Here is a 12,650-nt window from a genome sequence, read left to right as displayed (position 1 = left end):
GTCCAAGCTACAACCAAGCTTTCTGATTGAGAGGCAAATAGAACCTGATAGAAGGGGCTTGATAACAATCTGTTGGGCTTTAGGCCTTGTAAGTTAAGAGGCCCAGACCTATCTATCTCTTCACATGGGGTATATCCTAAGGGAGGTGTGAACCTCCTAGGGGAAGGCACTCTGTTGACTTTCATTACTTGGCTTGGCTTGGAGGAGAGCTGGCCAGGTAAAGGCAGGGGGCATCTCTAACAAGAAATTTACAGTTCTGCCTGCAATGTTGCTGACCCTACTTGACCATCCCCTCAGCTGCAGTGGTCACTTTGGAAGTTGGGCTGAGTGAAGGGCTTTTCAGCTTAGAGCCAATAAGATCTGTGGCTCTGACCTGGGCATCCTTCGACTCCAGGGCAGGTCCATTTCCAGTGATCCAACTCTTGGCAGAGCTGCCAGGGCTCTTCACAAGCTGACTTCTGCTGAAGCCCAGGCTTACCACATTGAAAGCCACTGCAGTGGACTGGCCTGTTGGGTCTCCTTGAGGGCAGATCACTGTACAGATCAGCCATTAATAGGCCTGCCACCCATTGCTTCTGATACCTAGCTTTCTTTTCCTCCTGGTTTGTGTTAAAGCAGACCAGAGGATGCAAGTCAAGGGAGTGCCCGTATCCCATCTCTAATCTTCGGTGGCCTGAACCACAAGTCTATAGTCAGAGGCATGTTCTGTAGTAGTTTTTCTAAGGTAGACAATGCCCATGAGGAAAATTATATTCTCACTTTAAAACTTTCTTTCCCTTTGGTCTGAAAGGGAGGTTTTTTCTACTTTCTGTATACTTCGCTGATGGTGAAGTGAATCTAGCTATGAGATTATTATTTAAGCTCTTATTTTGGCTATGCTATTACAGAAACATGTTAGCCATCTCTTTTATAAGGTCTAAAGATTAAATTGTGCGTCCTACAGATTCCTTCATAATAGAATTAGTTTCCTACCTTGAAGAGAATAGAGAAATGAAAGAACAAGTTGGGCTTAGAATAGAGAAATGAGGGAGCAAGTCCTAGATCGCTTGCTGACAATAGCAATATTACATGGATACTCCGTTCCGTTACTGCACTTCTGATCTAGCTTCCCACTATGTGCCTGGGAAACCAGCAGAAGATGGTTCAAGGGCTTGGGACCCTGCCATCCATGTGGGGGACCTGGAATAGACTTCTAGGCTCCTGACTTTGCCCCAGCCTAGGCCATTGTAGACATTTGGGGACTGATCCAGTGGATGGAAGATCCTATCTCTGTTTCTCCCTTTCTCTCTGTGTTACTCTGCCTCTCAAATAAATAAATGTAAAAAAGAAGTATGATGTAACTTGTATAAAATTTTAAAACAAAAAGAGATAATACCAATGAGCTTTGAAAAAATACATATTATTTATATCTTACAAAATCATGGCCTAGAAAAATACACTTTTTTCAACAGAGTGATTTTTCTCTGAGTACAACAGTAAAACTGGATGGTGGGAAGGCGGTATCATATGCATCTGTAGTTATTTTATCCATTAAAAAAAAAAACTGGAGAAAAGCAGCAGTCCTTTCAAATGACAGGTTTTAAGCAGCACATGTCCTTAATGAGTCCCAATAATGTAGGTCTCTAAACAGTCATTCAAAGTACAGTAATCAGGGTCATTTGCTGTTCAGTACACGAGCCTGAATGTCTAAAGGCAAAGTAAACATAATTCTAACTGAAATGCAGTACATGGGAACCAACATATTCTTTAACTTTTCTAACAATCTTTGAAGTCACAGGACATTCTTGTTATATGATTGAAAACTGAGGGACAGTTTAAAATATTACATGGGTGTATTAAAGATAATGCACCTAAGGTTGTTCGTGAATTTTAATAGAATTTAGAAATGAAAGAACTTCAGAAATGGCCCAGTTCTGTATTGTACCCTGGCACTTAGGGTTTTGAAAGGTGGTAATGGGAATGGCAGTGGCAAAGGAGTGGAGCAATTTATTATTTATGACATTACAAAAATCTGAATGGAATTTTCCATTTAGTTATGAAAATGAATTTCTCTGTTATTTATATTTGGTTAATAAAATTCAAGGAAACAAACACTTTTATAACAAATAGTGTTTCTGGAATAAAAACACTGATTTATTAGGAACACTGATTTATATTAACAAATAATAGAAAAGTTCTTTAAAAAATGGCAAAAGTGGATATGCTATAGGTCAGCTGCTTTTTAGAAACAGAATCTAAACGTTGAATGCTCAGGTCACATGGCTGCCGAGGAAAATGAGTCGCTGGTCTCCTAGTCCAGGATTCTGTGCATGCTCATGTAATATTGTTTTCTTTTTTGGAAGAGAAAATGAGACATGAATTTTCCTGCTGGAGCAAGCACCATGCATAGCAGGTAAAGTCATGGCCTGTGCCCCTGGCATCCCATATGGGCATTGGCTAGTGTGCCAGCTGGACCACTTTGGATCCAACTTCCTGCTAAAGTGCCTGGGAAAGTAGCAAAAGCTGGCCTGAGTGCTTGGGCCCCTATACCCACAAGAGAGACCTGGAAGAAGCTCCTGGCTCCTGGCTCCTGCCTGGCCCAGCCTTGGCCAATGAGGCCATTTGGGGAGCAAACCAGCAGATGAAAGACTGACTGTCCCTCTCTCTCTCTTTCTCTCACTCTGTCTCTCTCTGTATCTTTGTCTTCCTCACTCAGTGTAATTTCTGCCTTTCAAATAAATAAATAAAATCTGAAAAAATAATTTCCAAGCTGGCAAAATTCCAAGAGACTGCTGGAAAGTGTACTATTTCCTAAAGAAACAAATTGATACAAATGTTGTTATTCTATCAGCTGAGAAAGGCTATTTAAACAGTTCTAGAGGAAGCAAAACAGAGAAGAAACTAACATTTTCTAAGTATCTACTATGTATGCAGGTGCGGCTCTTCCATTACTTCATTCATTTACCTTGACTCCCTCAATTTGTTATTATCACTTTCATTTCACAGATGAGGAAAAAACGTTCACCATAGTTAAGCAGTTTGCCCATTGTCACGTGAGAAGTGCTGAGCCAGCATCTGAAGTCAGGTTTCTTCCTACACCTGCAGAGACTCTGAATGAGCCAGGATCATTAGAATTTGGGTTCACACAATGATTTTTCACTATTTTGTGCCATGGACCATTTTTGTTTACCCTGGGGAAGATTGTGCAGTCCTTTTTAGAATCATGTTTTAAAGTGCATAAGATTTTATATATATATATATATATATATATATATATATATATATAATTTACCTCTTATTTATGTGCTTATAATACTTACAAAGGGATAAGCACCTGGAGGAGAAAAATGGAAAGAAGGATGGCTTGTAATAGCAGGTAAGAATTAGTAGTTCTCTATATATGATAATCTATTCTAGCTAGATAAGGAAGTGCATCTTAGAGATAGAATTCAAGGGAAACATCTAAGGTAGAACAGCTAGCTAATTACCAGGTAACTAGGAACTACAACTTGGGTCTTCCCCCAGGAGAGAAACCCAAGTGATCCAAAGTTCTGAAAGAGAAACCTCAGCTTCAGTATAAGAGTGGAGTTGAGGGAGCCAGTGCTGTGGCGTGGTGGGTTAAAGCCCCGGCCTGCAGCACCAGCATCTCGTCAGGCACCAGAGTGAGTCTGGGGTGCTCCACTTCTGATCTCGCTCCCTGCTAATATGCCTGGAAAAGCAGTGGATGATAGCCCACATCCCTGGGCCCCAGCACCCATGCGGGAGACCCAGAAGAAGCTCCTGATCCTGACTTTGGATTGGCTCAGCTCTTGCTGGTGCAACTGTTTGGGAGTTAATCAGCAGAAGGAAGATCTCTCTTTCTCTGTCTCTCCTTCTCTCTCTTTGTAACTCTTTCAAAACAAATAATCTTAAAAAAAATGGAGATGAAATAGACCAGCACAGATAATTGTAATTTACCACAGGGGTTGAGTAAACTTATTTGTACCTGCCACTTGCCTAAAATGCAAATAATGTGTACCTATAATTCACCCCATGTTATAATCACATTAGCTTAGAGTACACAGAGTGTTACTCCAGATATCTGTGTCTAATAGGGTTGACTGATAGTGGCTGTATTTGTTCCCTGCTGCTACTTTAACAAATCACATACATTAGTGGTTCAAAACAGTGCAAATTTATTATCTCACATTTCTGTAGTTCAGAAATCCAAAGTAGGTCTCTTGGGGCTAAAATTAAGGTGTCAGCAAGGCTGGGTTCTTTGCAGAGGCCCTGGGGAGGAGCCATTTCCTTGCCTTGCCTACCTTCCAGGTATAGAGGTTGTCTGCATTCCTTTGGTCCGTCTTCAAAAGCAGCAGCATCTTCAAATCTCTCTCTAGCCTGATTCTCCTGCCTTACATTCTTACCTCCAAGGGCCTTTGTGATTACAGCAAGCACACCCAGGTAATCCATCTCCCCATTCCAAACTCCATAATTTAATCATATGTGCCACATAAGGTAATGCACTTACAAGTTCCAGAGATTAGAGAGTGGTCATGTTTGATAGGAAAGGAGTAATTCCGATTATCACAGTGGTGCCTCAGTAACTTCTCTTCCCAGGAAAGTCATTTCCAAGGTTGTGAAAAACTCAATCCTGAGATTTTTCTCTTTTCATCCCCAGGAAGATGGTTCATAGCCACCCCTACCCCACAACAAACACAACTACATAAACATAACATTAAATGAATATCCGCTTCTCAGTGACAGGAGCTGGTGGTTGATACAGGTCATGGCGTGGGGTAGCAGAAATATCCTAAGTTCCAGAAATGCAAGCACAGTGCTGTATTAACTGAAACCCAGAGTGACCTCCCCGAGGCCTTCATTCTGTGCCTCGTTACCCCTTCTTCCAGCTTTCATCTCAATGCTGTATTTCACTTCTCTTTTGTAGTCTGACCATTTCACTGTCTCAACAGATAATATTTCATATGGAATTTGTCTCATTACCAAAATACCTTCTCTGTTAAAACAGGAAATTCTCAAAGGCCAAGTGATTTTTTTGCCTATATGCCCCAGACCTTAGCACTGTATATGGCCTTTATTAGGCAGGCACTAGATATTTGCTGAATTTGCTTGCTTTATTCAGGTTGGTAATTTCTGCACTTTTTTTTTTTTAAATCCTCCCTGGGCAATCTTTTTATATCACATATTTTATACCTACTAAAATTCTTACCTTAGGAACCTACATAAATAGAATTCAGAGTTTGCCAGATCCTTAAATACATGCACAAAATGTTAAGTGTATGTATAAAGGGAAACATCCTTGTTAGCAATGCCGTCCATAAATAGAGCATTCTCGTCATCTCTTGCTGCACCGCTGCCAGAATTGTTACACAGATCCCTACGGATTTTTTGACAAGGTGAAGGTTCAGCCTCACACGAAGCAGAATAAAAGATGGTAGCAGTGCATTTTCGAGAAGCAATTGGATATCTTAATCGTGTCACTCTTGAATGACCATAGTTACTTTTTCCATAATGAAAGGTCTAATTGCTTTGGGTTCCAGTTTTCCATTTTCAATCTGGTCTGGGACATTAGTGTCTGTCTCCATTAGCCTTTGCTGGAAGTTATTTGTATGATTTTTTTGGTGCCAGCTGCATTACAAAAATGTTGATGGCCAGGATTTTGGCCTGTGATAACTGAGTGCTTTCAAGGTTAGAACAGCCAAGCTGTTAATTAGCATGATGTAAGGACTATACATCTACTTTTTATTTTCATTGTGATCTGCCAGCATTATCTTCTTTTTGAGTAGATCTCTGCTAAAGTATTTTGAAAAATGCTTGTTTTCACAAAATAATCATCTTTGATTAGTGAGTAATGAACAGCTGTCTGTTATGAGAGCTGACTTAGTCCATTTGGTTAATGCTCAATGCATTAACCAAAACATCATTGGTGCACAGAGTTTATGGAAAATCTAGTTTTGCCCTGCACAAACAACAGTGCAGAAAATCTAGGTGGTGTTCTGGGACTAAAACACTTCACTATTCATAGACCTTTAATACCTAATGGTATCTTGATTAGTAGAGAAAGCTTCACATATCAAAAATCAAGTCTAATAGAGGAAAAGAAGCCAAGCTGCTTTTGACTTCACTTTAGACTTATTGATTTTTCTTTGTTTCCATTTTTCTATTCCTCAATGTTATTTTGTTTAGCAAAAATTTGGCTACAATGACCTGTCCCCTGTGGGATTGAGATTTCTAATGCATGTTCCTGTTTTCATCACCATTTTATTGATAGAGTTTAAGATTCCAAATGGAGTTTGCTGAGTTGGCAGCTGGGCAAATAATTATTAAAACTGGAAATGGCCTGGCTCTAACAGCAACGTCTTTGAGCACATTTGTGACTCAGGAATGGTTGGAGCTGCCACATGGTGTGGTGGCCTCCGTTTCAAAGGACATAATCTATGCTAGATAATGTGTAGACAGATAGACAATGAGTCTTGTATACTATAATGCTCATCAATGATAATGATGAAAATGCTAATAACAACAGTGATAATATGACTATTGTTTATAGAGAAAGACAGTGTAATGCCTGGTACTCAAATTTAATGCTTGTTGCTTTTATCCTGGCAGAGAGCGTGGTATAGTGAGATGGGTTTGGACAGAGAGTCTTGAGTTCTAGACTTGCTTACCATACTCATTTCTATTATTTGAGGATGTCAAATAATTTCTCTGGGTAATAGTTTTCTCAGTCATAAAACAGGAAAGAGAAAAGGAACAAATTGTAAGTGGAGATAGTAAAGTTTACTGAGGTGATAGAAATGGTCTAAAACTCGATGGTGGTCATTGTTATGCTACTTTGAGATCTTTTTACTTAAAAATATTATATATTTAAAATGGGTAAATTTTATAGCATCTAAATTATTCATAGGTACTTCAAAAAGTTAATGGAAAAATGGAATTAGAAGAAAAAATTTATTTTGGTTCACAAATTTTTTTAAATCCATAGTTTTTTCATAATATTCATTTTCTTTTAACTTTGTGAAGTTTTCTTATATGTCAATAAATTTGTTAGAAGCGTGAAGTGTTTTTTCATTCTTTGAACAAATTAGTAACATCCTGTTTCAAAGAGCTCACAATATAAAGCAGAAGTTTAAAACACTTGCAATTATTTTATCTTTTACCTTAATGTAACCAGTACATTATAGCATTTACTTAGATACAGAAACCATTCGGTATACCTTACACATATTTTTTTTCACAGATGTGTAAACTGATGTGTGGATCTCTGGAGGTCAGACATCTGTGACGGAGTGAGATTCAAACCCAGGCCAATGGGGCTTCAGAAAGTGTCCTCAACAGCAACCCCAGAGGCATCTCGACACTAATGTGCATAAAGACACAGAGATTTATGGCAGTTACAGAGGAAGCACATGCAACACCCTCCAGTGGTCAGGAAGAGACTGTCAAAGGGCTGTGAAACACATGCTGGAGTGCGCAGTGAGAGGTTGCCAAGCACAGAACAGAATGCCATCCCATGCTGCAAGGACAGCATGTGAAAAGTATCAAGACAAAAATGACGAGACTCCAAGTTCCCTTTGAGCTGCAACGTTCTAAAATTTGGGAAGTAGAAAGTGATATGAGTACAGCGATCTAGGAGAGAATTTTAAAAATCCCACCGGAAGGTTAGTAAAAGTTCCCAAAATTTTATTCATGAAAAATGTTCCTTTGTTCACAGCGTAAGTATCTTATTGCAAATGAAGCCTAAGGAGAAAATTCATGTATTACTTTATATGACCTAATACTAGTGTTTCCTGGGGTGCAAATTTATCCTTTGTGTGTTACCAGGCTCAGAGAAGACAAGAAACAGACAGTTCCTATTGATATGCTAAAGGAATGCTATGGCACAGCCACCCAGAATTTGTAGCCCAGCACAAAATCACTGTCTTTGTATCAGTTTTTGCAGCAAGACAGGCAGGAGAGGAATGGGAAGGATGAGAACATAAAAAGTACATGAGGCAAGTGGTGTTTAAATTCAGTAGGGATTGCTTTCTACCGAGGTGGTCTCACCAGTGTATGGCCATGTAGAAAGAGAACGTACTACAGTTATGATTTTCTCTAAATGATTTAAATTTTACTTATTTTTTTGAAATCATTTTCTCATTAATTATTATTTTTATACCATCTCTAGTTTATTTACCAATGATCTTTCTGGTTCCTGGTTGAGAATTCTTTCCTTTTATCTTTATTTCACCTTGTTTCTGTATTTTTGGTTGCTCTTATTGTTAAGTTCTTAAATTAGTTTTATTTTCTGATTTAACAGTTGGAGTTTGCAAGGTAATCAACCTGTCTTTGAGGGTAGCTTTGGCTTCAGTTTAAAGCTTTACCAAATTGGTAACTGAGGAATATGGTGAATAGTACTAACTTTGAAATACACATACTTTCTTCTCTTAACTTCTGGATTTTACTCATAACTCTCCCTTTCCCATCCTTTATTGGCATCTTGGGCAGCTTTCATACCATTTTTGATTAAAAGTCACTCCAGTTATATACTTGAAGCAATTTCAGTGGAAATTTAATAGTAAGAAGGGTAAAATAGATCAATTCAAGTTAGCTGTTGTATACAAGTGACAGGAGATATCAACATAAAGAGAAGAATCTTATGTGGGAAAAAGGTATGTAAAGCTATCCAGGATAAGATGTGCATAGTTAACTCTAGCTTACTCTATGAAAATGACAGGAGTATCTGCAAAAGAGGAAAATATTTGTTGAGGAAAAAATTATGGAAATTATTCAAATGGATGGTGATCACATTTTAGATCAGAATTCTGCAAATGTTTTCTGCAAGGGGCTGGACAGTAAATACTTTCAAATTTGTGGGCCACACAGCCTCTGTAACAACTTAAGAGCAGTAAGCATCCACAGACAATAAGCAAACAAATGGATGTGCTGCGTTCATTCCAATAAAACCTTCTCCAAAATAGGCAGGAGACCTGGTTTGAACTAAAGGCATAGCTTGTCAGCCTTGTTCTAGATTGTAGTACTGACAAGAATATAAAGAAGTAAAAATATCTTGGGATGCAATTTGTTTTGGGAGACATGTAAAATATTTCACAACAAACAAGTAATGGTTGCATTCAAATTAGATTTGGAAAGGGGGAGGAATCCCAACGCTTTTCAAGGGATAGGACCTTGGGCTTTGAATCCACTGACATGGGAGGATTTGCTTCCCAGCACATTTTCTGACCAAAGAATATGGCAGTTTCTTCTGCATTTTTAGCAGCATCTGAGAAATGCATGATTTGGGGAAGGAAATGAGTTCCCTGGAAAAGGTGTGGCAAACAGCCTTGAGTAGAGACAGTGCTGCCTAATCCGAGTGGAGTATAGAACCTGAGAAAGGAGAATATGGAATACATCTGTAATAAAATAAATAATTGGATTCACAGACAGTGGTTGGTTAGTTAAAAAAAAAAAAAAGAGGAATTAAGCACATGAACTCTGCCCCTCTGGCTTCTGCCTTCCTAGCTTAATGTAGCTTTTGTTTCTCCAGTTAGCATGCTGAGGTAGCCATTCACAGGTGAGCAGGTAGCTCTGGGCAGTTTGGGTAATGTCTAAGCCACGCTGAGTTCCTGTACACACTGAGGTGGTCCTGTGTGGGTGGAGTTCACTGGCTCCTATATTTCACTTGAGTCTCTCACTGGCATTTCATCCATCCATTTTCTTAACAACACTTCTTGACACTATTTATGATACTACAGAGGTGTGGCCCCATTGAAGTGTGGATCCATGCTTGCCTTGAAGTCACTGTGTGTATACTGGGAGCAAGTGTAATAAATAGCTTTTGTGTTTCTCTGGGTACCTCTCCATGTAAATTGATGACTGCTGCCCCAGGGAATGAGCTGGGCATGAAAACCCAAAGAGAGATTAGTTTAAGTGTGACAAGGCCATAATCTGTTACGAGGAACATCTATCATTGTCACACAAGAGAACACGGTGCCGGGAAGACTCTGCTTGCTTGGTAAAGGTCTCCCAGTCTGTGGCTGACTGTTCAGGCCTCCTTAGCTCAACTACTCCTGTTCCCGCCAAAAAAGCTCTTTTATTCAAATTTGACAAAATAATTATTGCTACCATTTGGCTTTGAATGACTCAATTATGGCTGTAGTCACTTGGATTAGTAATTACTAAAATTATGGTTTGGGCTCAAGGCCAGTCCTATCGTTCCTCTCTTCCCTATGGAAGCAGTAGCAGGCGCTTTTATAGAAAAATAGATGGTGATTCAAAAGCCAGGTTGTAACACTTCATTTTAAATGACCTCAATCAATGGGAAAATAAAACTGAACAGCCTGGCTGAAAGTAGGGCTAAATTTTTTTTTTCCTGATCTTTCAGAAACCAGGCACCCTGATAACCAGATGCTTGGTTTCCTTGGATAATTCTAGTCTTCCATGAGTAAAGTAGAAACTTGTTTTTCCTTATACTCTTGTCCTTATGCTAACCCTCTTAAGAAATATTAAATAACTGGTTGCTATTTAACCCACGCTGTTTTGGCTTAACCAGAGAAAAGATGCTGTGCTCTTAACATCTCTATCCCAAATTGGTTTTGGAGAGAAGGAAGATTGGGGAAACATAAAGATTTTAGAAACTTTGGGAGTATAGTTTTTCTTGGTTTGGAGGCTTTATCAGAGTTTTATTGCTGAAATTTCTGAGTATATAGGAGATAGTGTTTAGTTATATAAAGAACATTCATAAGTTCCAAATTCTGGCCGTGTCATTTTGTCTTATATAGCTTTGGTTTATCTCTAAATATGGATTAGTACAGGATAGTTTCCTCATGAGGTATTTATGAGAATCAAAATGTAGTGTTAAAAATAAAAAATAGCCAATTTCAACAAATGGAAAACCAGTAAAAACATGATAAGTAATAATCTAACTATATAAATAATCACTTTAAATACAAAGGGTTTAAATACACCAATAAAAGAGACTGTCAGAGTAGATAAAAAAATAGGAAGCAACTAGTTGCTGAGTACCAGAAATCCACTTTAAATATAAAATATTAAAAGTAAAAAGAGGGGGACTGGTCCTGTAGCATAGCAGATAAAGTTGCTGCCTTCAGTGCCTGCATCCCATATGGATACCAGTTTAATCCTGGCTGCTCCACTTCTGATCCAGCTCTCTGGTATGGCCTGGGAAAGCAGTTGAAGATGGCCCAAGTCCTTAGGCTCCTGCACCCACATGGGAGACCTGGAAGAAACTCCAGGTTCCTGGCTTTGGGTTGGCCCAACTCTGGCCATTGCAGCCATTTGGTGAGTGAACCAGCAGATGGAAGACCTCTCTCTCTGTCTCTGCCTCTGCCTCTCTGTGACACTGCCTTTCAAATAAATAAATCCTTAAAAAAAAGTAAAAAGAGCAATGATATACCATACTAACATTAGTAAAAAAAAAAAAGCTAAAATACATATATTGTTTTCAAACAGACTTCAGATAAGGAAAACTATCAGAGATAAAGAGAGGCACTACATAATGACAAGGGTATAAATTCTCCAAGAAGACATGCATTCAACAAAAGAGCATCAAAATACATGAAATAAAAACCAGTAGAACCCTAAGGAGAAAAAAAAAATGTACTAGTATAGTCAGAGTTTTTAATACCACTCCTCTTTTCAGTAATTGATAGATTAAGCAGGCAGAAAATCCATTAGGATATAGTTGATCTAAGCCTATCTATCAATCAGTTTGATCAATGTGACATTTATAGAATACTCCATCCAACAACAGCAGATTATATGTTCTTCTCAAGCTCACATGGGAATGTTGACAAAGATAGACCATATTCTGGCCCATACAAAAGCACCTTAAAAATTTTTAAAGGATAGAAATCAAAAAGAGAATGCTCCCAGGTCACAACACAATTAAACTAGATATGAACAACAGAAATTTAACTGGAAAACACCCAAGTATGTGGAGAATGAAGGATCACAATAAACATGGAACTGGAACAAATCAGGAAGTCATAGCCCCCATTTCCTTCTGTGGGCTGGTGAAGAAGTTACCTTCGGGAGATTAGCCATGTTCTGTTGTTAGGTATAAAAAGGAAACTACCAAGGTTGAGAGGAGGCTTCTTTAATCTTCTTGTCCATTAAGTCAGTAAGAATTCACTTGTATCAGAAGCTGGCCTTGCCACAAATATAACCAACTCTCACTCTTCGCGGATTCTATATTTATAAGTCTTTTCACCCTCTAAAATTTGTTTGTAACCCCCCAAATCAATGAGGATGGCATTTTAATTTTAATGTCATGATCATTTGTGGACATGCACAAAGCAGCAAAAATTTGAGTCACCCAAATTGCACCCGTGCAGCTGAGGTAGAACGGGATAACACCTCCCCTTCCTATTTCAACTCACACATAAACAAGATTCCTTTCTATGGTGTTTTTGTATGCTCAATTTTGTGTTTTGTACTTTTTAATGTCTTCATTGCTATATAAAATGCTGTCTAGTTTTCCTAAGTACAAGAAAATAAAACAATGATGTGCCACAGAAAATACATATATTAGATGAATTTAGTTCAGATGTCAGTTATAGTGCACCTGGCTATGGGTTTAATGCTAATGAATCAATAATGTATTTTTAAGTAAGATGTCTTTAAACAGATAAAACAAGGTTCTGTATTGTTCCGTAGGTGAAAATGTTATCAGA

The sequence above is a fragment of the Lepus europaeus genome, chromosome 12 (assembly GCF_033115175.1).
Source record: "Lepus europaeus isolate LE1 chromosome 12, mLepTim1.pri, whole genome shotgun sequence".
Taxonomy (NCBI): domain Eukaryota; kingdom Metazoa; phylum Chordata; class Mammalia; order Lagomorpha; family Leporidae; genus Lepus; species Lepus europaeus.
This window is presented reverse-complemented; position numbering follows the sequence as displayed.